This window comes from Ambystoma mexicanum, chromosome 5p (genome assembly GCF_040938575.1).
Source record: "Ambystoma mexicanum isolate Mex_15411 chromosome 5p, UKY_AmexF1_1, whole genome shotgun sequence".
Classification (NCBI taxonomy): Eukaryota; Metazoa; Chordata; class Amphibia; order Caudata; family Ambystomatidae; genus Ambystoma; species Ambystoma mexicanum.
In genome coordinates, this window is record NC_090930.1 from 147,812,296 (window position 1) to 147,828,969 (window position 16,674).

General features: G+C 51.4%; 1 protein-coding gene across 1 annotated transcript in view; it reads left to right on the forward strand.

Moving 5' to 3' along the window:
* The window catches only part of LOC138480803 (vascular endothelial growth factor receptor kdr-like), a 1,018,894-nt gene that overhangs the window by 881,978 nt on the left and 120,242 nt on the right, over nt 1–16,674 (forward strand). The gene's annotated exons all lie outside the window — the stretch shown is intronic.

Below are 16,674 nucleotides of genomic sequence, written 5' to 3' on the forward strand. Positions count from 1 at the left end.
TGATTGGATATTTTGCAAGGAAGCAATGATCACAGTAGCTGCACCTTTCCCTCTCCCATGGGGGAGCAACTGTATATGATTTAAGTTTCTCACCCAAACTGCCATTCTTCTGAAATATTTTAATGCAGATAAAGTACCAAGAAAGAGGTCCCACTTTCATCCCAGGACAACGCAACGCCGGAGAGAACCTCATGACACCTCAGTAAACCAGAAGAAATAATACACATTCTTCACACAATACGCGACACTGGCAGGGATGCGTACCACAGGTGGACGAAGATGAGGAGGTACGATGGAGCTCCAACACTAACCAAACCACAAACGAATCTCATCCCTCTACTTACACCTCTCAAATGCTAAACATAACACAACCATACCTATATTGCACAACAAAATGCACACACTTCACTACACCAAAACAATGAAACAAACCACACACATTGCCTCGCACAACAGCACATGACAACTACCGACCGAAATATCACACCTACGTTCAGCGAACAGTGTAAACCGAACATAAGCTGTCAATTGCACATAATATCTCTCTTGCACTTTTGCCGCTCAGTCCCACTGACTTACTCTACCCTCTTGCTTTTCAGATCCACCAGAGCATCAGGGGACCACTCTGGAGGTGTAATGTGCAGTATAAATATCCTTTAACATAACATACCATAACATAACACATGAATAGCAATCATATTGAACAACACTCATAAGAAAAATACACAACAATAGTAACACAAACAATCTAAAAAATTAGATCGAAGGAAGGAGCACTTATGGAAGAAACACGACTGCAATATTCACAAACTGTCCTAATACTGTAAACTTTCAGTCTACAGGATATACATTTTGTACACTAAAAATACTTACAATGCCATCCAAATTGAGCTAGAAAAATACCCACAAAAGAATATGTTCAGAATTATCCAGGAATTGAGAAACACATTCCTGCATGAAAGAACCTATACTATTACAACACCTCTGTGATACCATCTCATCCCACTTCTACAACCAAGTAACACAAATACTCACAGGCACACTACATTGGGCGATGAAAACACTCCAATCTCTATATGGACAACACCCCCTAAAGATTGACAGAATTGTGCCCCCTCACCAAGCAGGATCTCTCGGTACTAATCACATCCAGAAATCCAGTAGGATCACCAGAGAACCCGTGTCCACAATAGATCTCCAATACCGTTCTGCCACAACTGGAATCCACCCATCTCTTCTGGACTCTACTCAACAGCTTGATTGAACATGGAATCGACCCTCGAACCCTAAAGAAAGCGTACATCAAACCACGATTTACAAGACCAAATCTATGCCCACTGACCTCCACTAGCCCTGCCAACTACTGGCTAATCTCCAATCTGCCGTACGCAGGTAGACTCCTCAAAAACACAAGTACCAACTTACCTTTGTGGAATTTAACAGCATCCTACATCGGTCACAGCTGGAATTCAGGCAAATAAGGAGAGGAGCCGGATCTATCCGTTGGACCATCCGTAGTAACCTTAAAACAGTGCAAACTCAGACGCACCAAGGGACCTCATCTTTCCCCCCTTCACAGTTGCCTTTGGCACAATCAGCCATGAACTTCTGATGAATAGATGAGCTATGAGCTAGAGAAGCTTGAAGATGGACTACCTAATGTCTCTTAAACAGAGTGTAAATCCCCTGCTGGAGATTGCATGCAGTGTCCCTCAGGTATGCAGCCTTTCACCCCTCCCCAGTAACAACATCTACATGGCTACCCTAGTTACTTTCTCTTTTTCTCTTTTTCTTTATTGTGTTATAGTTCTTACGAACCTTTCACACTACCGAAGTCATTTATATTCACATATTACATAAAAGGCATCGTACAATACCATGATAAATTAGTTAATCCTGTACCATTAAAACTTTAAAAAACGTATTCCAAAATGTAAATTTCATTACAAGAGTAGCATCAATCTTTTCTATCATATGATTCTTGCATCAGTGTAACAATTGCCTTAAAAAATTATCCTCAGTAATACCAAGTCCACTTATCAGTTAACCTAAAACTTTAAAAGACTGTTCAATCCTCTGCCAAAGATGATAAAGTGCAATGTGCAGGGACTTGTTTGTTGTATCCAGGCAGTTAGACCACAATTGGTCACTCTTGATGCTATTGTACTCATGTACAAAGTTCCCCAGCATGCTCAGGTACAGCGGCCATTAGTGCACCATTCCGTTAAAACGTGTTGAGCTGCCTCCAGCTTCCCTTCTATTCTTCACCTACCGCATATTCCGTCCTTTTTTGCAATAGCTAATTCAGAAGCAATGCAAGCCAATAATGGTAGCTTGATGGTTCTCAGAAATAATATTAACCTGCGCAAACCTGGAGATGAACATGTCATGAAATATCTCTGATGAACTCTGAATGCATGCACTAGTTTATGTATTTCATTATAGCTTTTTAATTTAGCTGTCTGTAATTATTTGACCAATCTCATCGAACTAGTTTTGTGACAAAGCTTTTTTGTAGATCGTAATAGTTAGTGTTCCAAACCGGCTTCCAACACCAATTTCTCAAAAGCATTCTATCGTCCTGCACATTGTTTCCCTCCTAATAGTGTCAATAATGGACATTCGGGGTTTGACCTTGATTTTATGTAGAGTAGACAATGGGGTAATTCATAGAATTTAGCGCACGAGTGGCGCACCTGGCTGGCGCACAGAGGGCGTGTGTGCTAGTTTGCACGAGTCGCATGAGCCAAAACCCATTTGCACACACAGCGTATTCATGGATACTAACATCCATAATCAGCCGTGGCGCAGAGTGGCGCAGAGACCCTACAGCAGTGCCAGTCATGCCCCCAACCCCGCCCTGTGCACCAAAAACATTGCACAAATCCAGTACATGGCGCAAAGGCCAGTGGACCAGCATACAGCCCCCCAACCACGAAAACGCATGGAAAACTCCCCGCACACCCCTCGGAATACATGTACCCCGCTCGCGCCAGTGAAAAAGCGTGGAAAACTCCCCGCGCACCCCTCGGAATACGCGTACCCCACTCGTGCCAGTGAAAACGCGTGGAAAACTCCCTGCGCGCCCCTTCGAAATACGCGTACCCCACTCGCGCCAGTGAAAACATGTGGAAAACTCCCCGCTCACCCCTCCGAATACACATACCCCGCTTTCGCCAGCGAAAACACATGGAAAACTCCCCATGCACCCCTCGGAATACGTGTACCCCGCTCGTGCCAGCGAAAATGCATGGAAAACTCCTTGCTCACCCCTCCGAATACACATACCCCGCTCGCCCCAGCAAAAACAAGTGGAAAAATCCCTGCTCACCCCTCCGAATACGCTTACCCAGCTCGCGCCAGCGAAAACGCATGGAAAAAGTCCCCCCTGTGGTGTGGGCTGCCTGCACGGCATGGTCAGGGTGGATGGGCTGCCTGTGGGGCATGCCCAGGGGTGATAGGCTGCCTGCAGGTAATGCCCAGGGTGGATGGGCTGCTTGCGTGTATACTGGGGTTGCGCGTGCAGTTTTACACGTGATTGGCCTGGTGCAAGTGGGGTACATTTATTCTGAGGGGTGTGCGGGGACTTTTACACGCAAATGGCCTGGCGCGAGCGGGGTACGTGTTTTCCCGGGGTGCGCATGGAATTTTACACGTGATTGGCCTAGAGTGAGTGGGGTACGTGTATTTTGGGGTGCACGGGGACTTTTACACGCGATTGGCCTGGCGTGAATGGGGTACGTGTATTCCGGGAGTGCACGTGGAGTTTCACACGCAATTGGCCTGGAGCGAGTGGGGTATGCATATTTCGAGGTGCACAGGGACTTTTATACGCGATTGGCCTGGCGCGAGCAGGGTAGGTGTATTCCGGGGGTGCGCGTGGAGTTTTACACATGATTGGCCAAGAGCGAGTGGGGCACGCGTATTTCGGGGTGTGCAGGGACTTTTACACGAGATTGGCCTGGCGCGAGCGGGGTACGCGTATTCCGGGGGTGCGCCGGGAGTAATACACACGATTTTGCGCTGTGGGCCTACCCGGGTGTGCCCCCCCCCATGCCCCACAGGCAGCCCAAGACCATGACCCGCAGGCAGCCCAAATGGCACCATGCATTTGGGAGCCCCGACTCGTCCCCCAGCCCACCCCCAGGGACGGCTACCTGGCAGCAGGCCCCAACTCATGTCCCCCAACCCACCCTCAGTGACGGCAACCTGCCAGCAGGTCCCGACTCATGTCCCCCACCCTAACCCCAGTGACGGCAACCTGCCAGCAGGCCCCGACTCATGTCCCCCACCCCACCCCCAGTGACAACAACATGCCAGCAGGCCCCAACACATGGCCCACCAAACAACCTGTCATAACAACACAGACCCATGGCCCTAATGCCAACCCAAATCCCCCCTACCCCCAGTACAAGCACGCAACCATCCACTGCACCCACTCCCAAATTACCCATGACATTAGAGTCTTAAAAGAACCAGCATGGCCATGCATGAATGTACAACAGAGCCACACAGTGGCAACATATGACTGAGGCAATGCTCATAGAGACATGCGCAAAACAACGCCAATAATGAAGGCATATGAAATGTATTAAAAAACGTAATGAAAATACATAATGAAAATTCAAATTTGCAAATTAAGAAATAATGAAAGCAAAAACAAACCAACAAAAAATCCAATGTAAAACAAAAATCCACAACAGGAAAATAGACACGTGGTCCATTGCCAATGTCCATATAAAGTACATAAAAAAAAAACATTGATCCATGGGATAGCCGAAGAAAAAAAGTATGTACAAGTCCAGAATTATATACAATGGAAGTCCAAAGGGTCCATGATCCACAAACAAAATGAAACCTACAAAAAAAGTCCTATGAATAAAAAACTATGTACATAAAGTGGAGCAATGTCCATGAACTCCAAATAAAAACATAAAACAAAGGAAACCTAACCCTAAAGAACTATGTACAAAGGCGGTGGGCAAGTCCTACGCTCACTTTTTGATGTTCCGGGCCAGGGCATCATCAAACTCCACGTCTATGTTCTGGAGGCGGGCCTCTTCCCTGTCCGCGTGGTCTCGCAGGAATGCAGCCATGGCCTCCTCCAACTCCCTGCAAGTGGCCTCAAGGCACTCAGCCCGCTTCAATGCCCTGCACATGGAGTTCTCCGCCCTGACCATAGTGAGCCGTGCCTCCTCCACCCGCCGCCACTCCGCATCTATCTGCTGACCCAACCGCTGCCACATGGAAAACACTCCCAATCCTGGGTCCTCCTACCCTCCGGCCGATGCCTGCCCCTGTGATGTTGATGGCCCGAGCCATCATCACTCCCACCCTGAGCCTGCTGCTGCCTCCAATGCAAATGCCTCTGGCACCGCAACGCCATTGAGGCTGATGGAATCCTCTGGGGCCGCCGTGCACGTGCCCTGCTCGATGATGCCTGTACGTCCTCCATCTGCTGGGGTCCAGTTGGTGGGGTGGCCACCCCTGCAGGACCTCCGACTCCCGACTGTGGCAGGGTTGTGTCCTCCACCAGCCTGGCTGCTGGCACAGGGGAAGCTCCATAGGGGGCCGAGGTGATACTTGGACGGAAAGATGGCACGGAGGATGACTGGCGCATAAGGGGTTCAGTTGAGGAGGGGGTCGCAAGGAGTTCCAGCACACGGATGAACCCAGTGCCGACGACCTGTCCCAGTAGGTCGACGCGGCTAATAAGGGATCCGAAATGACGTGCATTGTCCTGACAAGAACCCTGCACGTCATCCCGAATCCCACATTGGCGCACCGCCACCCCAGCTAGGACAGGCTGAACACAGTCACGGATTGCAACGTCTGCAGGGAGAGGAAGGCCAGTTGTTGTCCGCGCATCCCCTCCTTGAAAACAGGTCTGGACGGAGGCATCCCTGCTGGTGCCGGATGATGCAGTCACAGGATCAGGGACAGGATTACACACAGGCACCTCTGCGGCGACCTGTGCTTGCTCCTGTCCCTGACCCTGGACTGCACCACTAGCACCAGTGGAATCCCCCCTCCAGGCACCGTGCCTGGACCTTCCACGGCCTCTTCCTCACCCAAACCCCCCACCAACCTGGATGACCCTGTGCCATCTTCCTCCATAGGCCCCTGTAGGGGCTCAGCTGCCCCTACTGCTTCCGAGGAGTCCACCTCCAAACGCCGCCTCTTGGTCGTACCCTCGGCAGCTGCGTCCACGGACACGGCACCGGACTCCTTACTCCCCGAAGAGATGAGAAGCTGGGAGGGGTGCTGGGCCCTGCATCTCCGGCTGGCGGTGGGATCCCTGCCTCTGTGCTCCACAGCACCGTCTCCGCCCTCTTCATCAATTGACGCTGCAGACAGGGAGAGACAGAACACAGGCATCAGGGCACTGTACAATGTTCGTATACACACATGAAAGTTGCACATGAGTGGGATTGTCAAACTTCACAGATGACATCACACTCCCCAAGACACATATCATTTGAACCCACACATGTGCACAAATTAACAGGAATGATACATCAGGCAGCAGCATCCATACACACACAACAGCATGAATATCCAAAGGTAAGCCAGACGTCACAAGCAACACGGGGAGTGCCAAACACATGCACACAAGCCAACAGACAGACATGCATCTGTACATCTCCACCAACTGTCACAGTGGAATCACCGGCAACTCATGTCTGTGTCACATGCATCCATGGTGTATCACAGTCGCACACATGTCAAACACACACACACGCACATGTACACCGTACACGTGCATGAAGGTGGAACCAGCATCCATGTGTCACACCCCAACCATGGCATAGTACTTACACAGAAATGCCAACATGTGTGCGTCTCCAGGTGCATTTGTGCATCATGCTTTGGAACACATGCACCATTGCTGTGCATCACACGACTGGACTCACATGCGGCAGGCTCATGTCCCTGCACATACACATCCATACATGGGCCTTTCCAGACATATGTCCATCCTGCACACCCTGGCACACTTCAACATGCACTGTGTCCAATCAGTGCACATGGACACTTACCTCTCGACTCCAGGCGGGTCTACCTCTCAAGGACCTGGAGGTGAAGAGATGGGCGTATGCGTTCCAGGACCCTCATCTGGTCGTCAGTAAGGCGGACCCGGCACCCCTCTGCATCCGCTACGTCCAAGAGGCGCCGGCCCTTCCTGAGGGTCATGGACCTGAAGTCCTCCCAGGACTTACGGACGTGTGGTATGTCGCGGGTTGCCACCCCCTCCACGTAGATGGAAACCACGATGTCCGTCCAGATCCTTCTCTGTCCATCCTTGTCGGCGCGTGTTCTTCCGAAGAGGGCATCATGATGCACCAGGACTTGTTCCACCAGGATGCCAACCTCTCCTGTTGAGAAGCTGGCAGCCCTCTGCCTCTCTGGGTGGGGGTTGCCAGTGATCACTGATGGTGTTTCTTCCGACATGGCAACCCCTGAGGCAGGTGTGGGTGGGCAACTGGGTCCTGGTGCTGGGCTGTGGAGCAATGGAACTTCAGTCGGGAGTCTTCTGTTCCAGCAGGGGTGGTCACAGCAACTGGACCCCTGCAGATGGCGGACATGCATGCACCAAATAGCAGGGCACGTGGTTAGCAGGCAGCAGCAGATGGCTGGTGGGATTTGGCTCGGGGCTCTGGGGGGCAGGAAAATGGCCTTTGGGGCAGGAGCGTGGTCTTCCGTGTGTTGTCGCGTGGCCAGCTTGATACGGAGTGATTTGGCACGTGAAAAAAACATCACGTCAGCGTGTAATTCAAGGAAAGGCCCTAAGTGCATAAGCGCGCATGTGACGTAACGTGCGCGGGCGTTTCCCTCGGCACGAGTGCATAGTGATCCAGCATGTGAAAAAACAGCACGTCCGCGTGTTAATGCATGTAATTCGAGGAAAGGGCCTAAGCGCATAAGTGACATGACGCGCGCAGGTGTTTCCCTCGGCACGGGTTAAAGGTGAGCGGGGCCAGCAGTTCACTGTATGTGCCTTTTGTGGAGACCGATGCGTGTGTTGCTACTTCTGGTTGTTTCACACTCCATCACTACTTCACAGCAGATCAAGGACGTATCTCTTCTTTTGGCGGGGGCATTGGCTATGCGTGTTTTTCATTACCACGCTGGTCAGACGATGAGTCGCACATGCTTATTTTTCCCACTGCGGGTCCCCCTGTGTATCGCTTATCCGTTTTCGAGGTCATAGTAGCCTGCGTGTCCCACGTGTACGTGTTTTTCGTGTCCCTTGGTGCCACCGTGTACTGCGGGAGGTTCATTTCACACATGGGGGTTATGTGCACAATTGTACTGCAGTTTTGGGGTGCCTGAGCGTTGCGTGACCCATCACTTCATCAACAGGGTCACATACAGCATTGCAGGCACACAGGGGTGCTGTTAACATCAAGTATCCCACCCCCTTCACCCTAATTGCCCAGGACAATTGTTGTGTACACCTCCCATTGGCACTACTACATCTGTGCCGGCACTACTACATCTGTGCCATGGTTGGGAGGCCACGAAAGGTGAGAGGCGCCTCAGCTGGGCTTACTCCACCTGACAGGCGTGGTCAGGGACATGGCCGGGGTGACCAGGGATTAGGGGGACTCCAAGGTGTCCAGGGTGGCTGCAGAGGGGGAAGAGGCAGGGGTGCGCCACTTCGGGCAGGATGTTCTTCCACGTGTTGGTACAGTTATGCCACCACCCCCTGTGGTTCTGGGAGATGCAGCTCTTGCATCTGGCACTTGCGCCCATGTGAAACGGCAGTTCGATTCATCGACTGCCATGGGCCCAAAGGTAGTGGTAGCTGCAGGTGCAGCTGTGGACACCACCACCCAAGCTCAGGGTCGGCCATCGCATGCTGCGTTGGCACATGAAGAGTCCCAGGATGATTTCCAGGAGGTCAGGAGGCACACCGTAAGTGCACGCAGGGCTGCCCTGACCGAGGCACATGTCCCTGGGGCAGTATTGTCATCTGCTGCCCCGAGCAGCCGGGTGTTGGCAAGTGCATGGGCAGATGCAGCCGACACCACACCGGCTGTGAGTCTACCATCCAGGACAGTCCCTGTCAATGACCTTGGCACAGCGGATGTCCAGTCAAGGGCAGCCAGCAGCCACTGATGCAAGTCAGGGCTTCCGTCCTTGTTCCACCTGCCACTCCCTCGGTTCAATTCACCAGCGCCACTACCCCTACTGATCAGGCCGGCATTTGCCAGTCAGGGTCCGGATCACTGCCCAAGAGGAGGAAGGTTGCACCTGCACAAAAGGCTGGGACTCCACACACGGCTCCGGCCTCCGGCACGTCGAGGAAGACGCCTTTCGGCAAGCAGGAACTGGACTTCCTTGTGGGCTACGTGTCGGAACACGACCGTGATATGCTAGTGGGCCCAAATTGTCACACTACGGCTGCCCAGCGTTGAGACCACTGGAAGCGTGTTGTGGAGAGTGTTAGTGCATTCGGACATGAGGTGCGCACAGCTCAGGAGTGCAAAAAGTGTTGGGATGACCTCCAACGCTGTGTTCAGCTAAAACGTGCCTCCAATTATGCCATGACTGGGGTGACTGGCGGTGGGCCACCACCTCAGGAGGAAGAACTCACTCTGCACGAGTTGATCACTGCGGAGTTCATACCGGCATAATTGTACAAAGGAGTGGGAGAGATGCTGGATTTTAAAGCCCCGTGCAGTGAGTGTTTTTGCATGCTTGTCCATGGCATGTGTGGTTTGCTTGTGTGATGTGTTGTGCTTGACTGCCAATACATGCTATGTGTACATGGTTCTCATTTGCGAGTCATGCAATGCTTCACTAATGCGTGCCTGCTGTGCAGCATGCTGGACATGTAGTGCAGACAGGGACTGTCCTATTCACCACACTTGCAGCCTACTCACTCACATGCTAGTCACCCGGCTGCCCCTCCGGTCCATGGTCCAGCTCACTGGCCCTTCTGCATATAGCCTGAGGTGTCTTTCCACTCAGCACTCGGACTGTCATCGCATGACTGACATGCATGTGTCTTCTGCTTGCATGCTGGTACTCCACGTATGCATGCTCCCTTGCCGCTCCACCCCCCTGCACCACTATTACACCATTGCACTGGTGGGTAACATGTTGGAATACTGCAATGGCCTGTTCAACGCTCCTGTGTACATGCACACTTCCCCCTGCCAACCTGCCAGACACATACTGTGTTGTACAGCCTATGTCCTTGATGCAGGGTGTCTCACTCAGACTGTGCAGATGTCAGATGCTCTGCAGGGACATGAGTGCCCATGTTCATGCTCCATGTCCATTATATGCATCCCCCTATGTGTCCCTTGCAGGATGATCATTGTAGTACATGTCCAGGATGACATGCATTAAATGGCATTTCATCATCCATTCCATGCTCACTGTGGCTCAGTCCGGCATCACGCACATGTTTAGGGTGTCATAGTCTGTGTGGGGCACAGGCCTCCCTCTGTCTCAGGAGCCCTGACTCTGTCAAACTGGTGTAGTGCCTTCTGCACAAATGGGTGTACTACAGAGGGTTCATCATGTGTCCTGCTCACTGTTCCATTCTCATCGGCTGTGTTGTCAGTTGACTCAGATGATGCAATTGACGTACTCAACACTGTCTGTCAATACACAGTTATCTGGTCAACCTTTCACTGCCATGCAATGCCTCCCTGCATTTTCACTAAGGGGGTGGGAGGGGGGGTGCCTGTATCCATGCAACCCATTGCATGCACATTGCACGTGATGCCTGACCTTGCACTTACACTGCCTTCTTGTTTATTGTTTGCCATCATAATGTACTTGTTGATGTAGATAACTGTCATGTGCACATGCTCTGCACTGCACCAAGCCACTTCTGAGCCATGTCACACCGTTCTACATGCCTACTCACTGATACAATGTCAAAGTGACCTGGGATGTATGGTCAGATTGTCATCCCTTCACTGTCATGAAAGGCACAGGCACAGGTGCATCCTGTGACACATGTGCCCTCATTACAACCCTGGCGTTAAGGGGTTAACGGCACCGTAAAAGGTGGCAGCGCCGTTAACCCCTTAACGCCTGATTACGAGGTCCCTTTGCGGGTTGGCGATTTTAACGCCTGCTTTTTGCAGGCGTTAAAAAGCAACCCGCAGAGGGACCTTGGTGCTAAGTACGGTTCCGCAATTTGCGGCACCGTACTTAGCGCCTTCCCCATTCCCATTGAGCCCAATGGGGCAAAAATGGGAATGGGGAAGGGCCATGGCGGCATGGGGAATTACCGCCCCGCCAACCTCGGAATGGGGCGGTAATTCCCCATTTCGACATGGCGGAGTCGGTAAATTACCGGCATGGACCATGTGCTATTAGCACCATGGTCCAAAGCCAGGGTTGTAATGAGGGCCATGAACTCAGTATTGAAACACCCTATTGGGTGTTTAGCAAAGTTGATAGGTCAATATGTGGCCTATACTAACCAGTATAGGCTGCAGATTTACTGTAGCCTGCCACTCGGGTTGTAATGACTGTGGAGCTGCCTGCACGTGTGTATGTGTACACTTTCACATACATCAAAGCAAGCAGCGTTGTAGCTGCTTGCTTTGCTGTATTGGTTGGTGTTCATGTTCACAATACAGGTGTATAGGGAAACAGGTGTTTTTTAACACTTTCCCACGTGCATATGCAAGCAGCTTCAACATTGTGTAGTGGAACATTGCGGCTACTCACTTATGTGTCTGTGAACGTGTTCATTTACACATGTGTTCTCTGCAGCTTTTTTGTTGTATGACTAAAATGTAGTTGATTAACGTTAATGCTGCTGTGATTTCAGCATTCCGCCCATTATGTTCAACTGGCACAATCCTGAAGGTGCACTGTGGTGCAGTATGTGTACGTCCAGGCCCACTTAGCTAATCTGGTGGGGCCTGGCCGTGATGATTTGACACACTGAATAATGTTTTAGGGCACAATCAATGCACAATGTGCCCAATCAGGCCCTGAGGGGTGTTCTGGAGGCTTCATGGCCAGCAGCTCAGACCGTATTGGGCGTTATGGTCCATCATGCCTGGTTGCAGGTCCTCACTTTGCTCGGGACATTCACCATGTCTACATGGCCCATGACGCCCGGTACGGGACGAGCTGCAGATGGATGAAGCTATATTGGTGATGATGGTTTAGTGATGCATGTGTACATGCATATTACGTGTGTCATGGTGTGTTTGGATTCACTTGCAGCTGTGGCCATTTTGCAGTTCAGACATGCTTATTGTATGTGCCATCTCTTTGTTGCCATCTGTCATTTCTGCCTGTGACATGTGCCTGACAAAGGTGTTGTGTGATGGAGGTGATATACTACATTCTGTACATGTGTAGGCTTTGCTATTTACACACATCCATTTCTGCTTTTGGGATGTGTTTGCATATCAATGCCACTGGATGCATGCCGGAATTTCATTTGTGTGTGACATGTCTGCTTCATGCGTTGGCTGTCGATGTGATGTATATATGTGTGTGGGTTATGTGCTTCTGACATGTGTACTCATGTTTGTTTTTTCCACATTACAGATGATGACGCAATGGAGCCAGAGGATGGTGATGTCAATCCTGACACGGGGTTGCTATCACATCAGCAACCCGGCACAAGTGGGGGTCATGGGGTGGTAGGCCACGAGAACCCACTTGTGCTGCAGACCATCGTGTCCAGGGCTGGCAATAGGTCTAGCTCGGATGATAACTCTGACAACAATGTGGAGTTGGATGCGTGTCATGTCCATTCGTCGATGGTGAGTGTTTCTGATGTGGATGACCCTCTATCCGCGACACTTGCACTGAGGGGCCAGACGGTGTTGGAACCTCCACCTGTGGTGGATCGGGACGCACGGTCACACTCCACACCAGTTGCTGATGTGCCTGGGGCATCACGTCAACAGAGGGATGTAGTCCTGCAGCCGCGGGCAGTGCCAAACCAAAGAGGACTGCTGCTCCTTGGGCCCCGCAGGCGTCAGGCCCAGCAACGTGGTGGCAGTGCGCCACCGGGGTATACTGAGTGGGAGCAAGCCATGGTTGCCAATTCGGAACAACAGGGGGCAGCAATTGATAAGATCGCTCAGAGCATGAAACGTGTGGTCCAATCCATGATCCCCCCTGCTAGGCAGGTGGATCTCCAGCAGCGGGCAGCACAGTCCATGGCCCGCTCGCTCAGGCTGGGCATGGCGGCCTCAGACAGGGCAGGCCGGGCTGAAATAGTGTCTCTGCATCAAGCACTTGCTGCTCACGCAGAGGCACACAGGGAGGCCCTGAGGGATGACCATCGATCCCTCAGATCTACTCTGGGTGTGCTCAACATGACCCAGAGGCAGCGGACAGAGGAGAGGTTGAAGCAGCTTGAGAATATCATCTCAGCTGGGCTACGTGCTTGCTGGGAGGTACTCCAGATGTCATGTCAGGCCATGCACGAAGAACTCTGTGTTACACGTGCTACCTTGCAAGAGGAAGCACGCGTATCACGTGAGGTGCTGCATGCTGACCTACGTGTCATCGCCACACAGGACCAGGCTTACCAGTCCCTCAGACTTGCTGCCGAGGAGGGGCAAGCTGCGCATAGACACGGTCAGGGTACTGTGCCATGTCCACCTTTTGAGTCAGAGGGTGAGCAGGACGACAACTTATCTCCCACACAGGTCAGGCCGCCCAGGCGTTGAGCCCATGGAGTTTTTTTATCTCAACATATGGCATGTGGGTGTTGAGGTGCACCCCGTACCTCCCCACTCCTGGTTGCCTCCCCCCCAGGTCATATGTGGCCATTTTCTATTTTTATAGTTAGTTTAATTAGTTAATATAGTTTAAAATAGTTTGTCTATTGTGCATTCATGTGACGGTGTGGTGCATTGTGGCACTTGAAAGCATCCACTGTCTGTTCCAGCTGGGCCCATTCAAGCTTGTCTCGTGTATGTGTTTGCAGCATTGGGTCCTGACACTCATATGCCACTCCTGCTTCCCCTATCCATGGGCTCACAAGGATGGTTCGGTGTTACAACCATTTACACAACAGCATTGGATTTTTGTCATATCTGTGGCCTGTCTGCTGCTGTACTACTTGTGTTAACACCCCTAGTGGAGATTATGGATGTTTTCTCCACTGCATGGCTGCAATCAATTTTGGTGAGTACATTATTGAACTGTCCATTTATTGATGTTGATTGGGATGTATGTTCATTTCTTGCCTGTATATGTGTTTGATGCACTTCATGCTGAAGACGGTAGCCTGTACCCTTTAGCTGTCAATCTCACACTGATGGTGGGAGGGGGCCAGGTGGTGACAATGTCAAGTTGGTACGTGTTGAGTACAGCCCCTGGGGATTGTGGCAAAGGTGGATGCATTAGGAATGTGACCCAAGAGACGCAACTCACAGTCCAGTCCTCACCTGAGATGTCCACCTGTACTACTACTACGCTCTGGTCTGTTTGGATGGCACGTTGAGTCTGTCTTCCCTCTACGACTTTGATGCTGCCTGACAGCACAGTTTTCCTACTGGACTACGGCTCTTTTACTTGTTTTTCACACTCTGGTGCCTTTACTCCCTGTTCTTCTTCCTGCTACTGTCCTTGTGGCAGATCTGGCCGCCTGTCTCTCGGGCAGTTATTTCCAAATACTCTTACACTGCCTCGGTTTGCCTCAGTACACTTCTGTTCAAATGCATCTCTCTGTCACTCCTCCTGTCTTTCATATATTCCATCCATGCTTTTATGTTGAGTGTTGGCTTTTGCCAATGCTATTCAACTGTTGTGGCTCTTAACTTGCTGTCAGCTGTTTCCGGCTATCTTGCATTCTCTGGGCTTTTCCAGACTTGTGCTGTCTCTGTCTTTCTTAGTTCACGCTATCAAGGATTGATTGGGTTTCAGCTCAACCATCCAGTTGCGCCAGCCTCCTTGGTTAGTTTCTACTCAAGTTCCAGTTCTACCTGTCAGGGTACAGAACCTGGGGTTGTGTGGGAGGAGGTCAGATGTAGGTCTCAGACATGGCCCAGTAACAAGCAGCATGAAGACACACACATAAAACTTTCCAGCCTTATTAAAGCCTTTTATGCCCTTTCTGCAGGAAAAGGAGCCTCCAGACTACCTTTCCCAGCAGACACCGGGCAAATAACTACTAACCCTTGCCACGTTGGGTGGGGCACACGTGCTCATTCACGCACAAGTAGAAGAACAGGGCTTGTGCTCAGACGTCCGACAGAAGCAGACGTGTTTCCAGGAGCTCCAACCAAGGTGAGCAGCACGAGGGGCCATGCCCCAGCCGACCTTCCTCCAGGCCCCTCACACATGCAAGCTAAGTAGCGCCAGTGCTGGGGAGCTTGGCCAGGCGTTGGGGGAGATGCGCACAGTACAGCTAAGCCACGCTCAGGAGCAAATGCCAAGAAGCTTTCCAAGTTGTCAGGAGCACACGCAGAGGCCGTCGCCCATATCCTCGAGTCCCTGCTGATCCATAGAAGCTAGGTTATTAGCACAGTAGCGTTCCTAGCCACAAACTAATACAGCGCCAGTGGGGGCACACAGCGACGCACAAACTCGAGTGCAGTGCATATCATTAGCATATGCAAATTGCCACGTGCGCTACCTATAAAAATCCACGGCTGCCAGAACGCGACTTGTACTGAAGTCACACCTTGCCACACACCTCTAGCAGCTCACCCAAGGACCATTCTATCATGTGTGATTCTTAACACATGGCCTTCCATATAGCGCGGGGCCACTGTCATGATCTCTGCTTCCAAAAGGTCAGGGTTTTCCCAACTCCCTTGGAAGCAGATCCATAACCCAGGTTCCGAGGGCCAACCAGTCCCAATTGGGACCTTTTGGACCCAGTCCTGGCGCCAGTGGCACCAGGCTCATAAATATGCCCAGTCCCAGCGCTGGAAGCGCCGGGCTCATAATGCTTGGGTGGACTTACCTGCAGCAGACCATGCTGCTTACTTGCCTGCCAGCTGAGCCTCTGATCCTCTTCTGTTTGGAACTACTTTTCCTGTTGGGTGGGGCAGGAGCCACTCCCTAGATTCAGAACACTGGAACTCTTCTGGAAAGCAGGAACTCTTTTCTTACCAAGGCGTGGCTGTGGAAGGAGACACCTAAGCACCACAGGAGGCTATTTAAACCACACCCGGTGGATGAATCTTGCTTTGCGTTATTCTGCATCCTCTGCAGCAGAACGCTCATCGTGTCTTCTGCATCGGATCCTGGGCCTAAGGAAAAAGGCTTACCATCCTGAATCCAGTCTTCAGCAACACCTATAAAGACAAGAAAGAACAGGTTAGCATTCCGGCATCTGAAAGACAAAGGCTTACCTACTCTTCGTGCGCTCCGGAGGTCTTAACACTGCATTCCGGCATCTGAAAGACAAAAGCTTACCAACTCTTCGCACGCTCCGGAGGCCTTCGGCGCTGCATCCTGCATCTGAAAGACAAAACAAGGTGCGTTTAAAGACATTGGGGAACTTTAATACTCACGTGCCATTACTCTAACCCAGTGGGTATTCCGGCACCCTGCAGCCGCTCCGAACTCGTACCTGCAAAATAAAAGACAGTTAGAGCGCATCGTGAAGCAGGCAACAAGCGCTTACTTACGTGCTTCCAGGCGCTTCTATTCATCACACGGACTCCATCTTCAACTCACTTCAGCCCGTCATCCGCCATCGCCGGCACCTGC